General features: G+C 37.5%; 1 non-coding gene across 1 annotated transcript; it reads right to left on the bottom strand.

The window, feature by feature from the left end:
• Positions 1-716: 716 nt before the first annotated feature.
• Positions 717-788, bottom strand: TRNAG-UCC (transfer RNA glycine (anticodon UCC)). Its single transcript has one exon. It is a non-coding gene; the product is annotated as a tRNA-Gly (tRNA).
• Positions 789-1,622: the final 834 nt, after the last annotated feature.

Below are 1,622 nucleotides of genomic sequence, written 5' to 3' on the forward strand. Positions count from 1 at the left end.
TATCTACTTCTGCCATTAATTTTATATCTAAAAATGAAGTTATGGGTGCTTTTGAGGTAATCACATCATCTGTGTCTATTTCTACTACTGAATTCATATCAAAAAGAGAGGATATGGGAGTTGAATGGGGTTGTTGATTGTTTGGTTAAATGGGTTTTTGATCATATGTATGCTTGGAATATTGTGAATAAGGGGCAATTGCCTATTGAAATGATTACTATGTTAGATCATTTAGTGGACAGTGACCAGTCTCTTTAAGCTCTTTAAGCTCCTTGGAGAACAGCCTGTCCTTTTGTATCTTTCTTGTTCTTGAATAAAGTTTTACCCCTCTTTTAATTAAAAAAAATTAAATTTATTAAATTTGAAAATTGCATGAGCTGCAACTCATATCTATACCAAAGTAGTCAGTACAAAAGGGAAGATACCAAAATAAAAAGAAATTATTTTCCTGTTTGAGCAGCAAGTACAGTTGGAGAAGTTGTAACTAGTATAGGAACACTAAAACCCTGCAAGAATAGGAAGCAGGAGGGCATATTATAACAGGCCAGCTATACCAAATCTAACAACAGCCAAAATAGCGGCTCCTAAAACTTCGGAAGGAGAAATTTCGGATCTGAACTATCTAAAAGCCAATTAAAGGGAGCACAGAATACCTAAGATGCTGATGGTGCATAAAAGCTTTCTCAAGCAAACTGAATGAGATGAACCAGACATGGTGCGTTTGCCGGGAGTCGAACCAGGGTCTATTGCTTGGAAGGCAATTATCCTAACCGTTGGACTACAAACGCTGTTCATTAAAGGGTTATTGCTCACAACCCACAGGTCCCAGGATCGAAACCGTTGGACTACAAACGCTGTTCATGAAACGTTTATTGCTCATAACCCACAGCTCCCAGAATCGAAACCTGGCTCTCACACAAAGTTGGTATTGGCTGAGGCATCCTTTGCAGATTCCATTTCCTTGTGCACTGATTGCTGGATTCTCGATGTTTCAAGATTATAACCTCAATAGTTGTTGCATACAGTGGCGAAGTAGTTTCATTGGTATTTCTATAGATTTTGAGAAAAACATTCAATAATTGTTGCACTACATAAACATCTAGGGGTGGTGGCACAGTTGGCTAGTGCGTAGGTCTCATAGCTGAGGTTAAGTAATCCTGAGGTCGAGATTTCGAGCCTCTCTCACCCCATTAAAATATTTGCTACTGTGATAATCATCCTTGAATTTTGCCTTATCAATTGAAAACATTTGCTAAGTGTTGAGTTTTGCCAGAGAAATAAAATTGGAGGACAAGGTTTGAGTGATTAAAAAACTTGATAATAAACAATTTGTTTTCTAACTTAACTAATATCATGCAACATTAGCAGCCACTCCAAAGACTGGCATTTGATAATAAAATGAGGTGTCAGTAAAGGATCTGTAGTCAAGATTAACCATTAAAGTTAAAATGTGGTGTGACAGCCAGTGGGTGAGTTTCAAGCTCCCCAATGAGATTTGAAACTTGTGGTAGGTGATCAAATTTAAAAGGAATAGACCAGTTCAAACTCTCCAACAGATTTTTGTAGAGTTGAAATCCCTTAAACCTGAAGTTTATTAGCTAAGAGGCTGTGCAGCTTATGAG

Source organism: Cryptomeria japonica, chromosome 4, assembly GCF_030272615.1.
Source record: "Cryptomeria japonica chromosome 4, Sugi_1.0, whole genome shotgun sequence".
Lineage (NCBI taxonomy): Eukaryota > Viridiplantae > Streptophyta > Pinopsida > Cupressales > Cupressaceae > Cryptomeria > Cryptomeria japonica.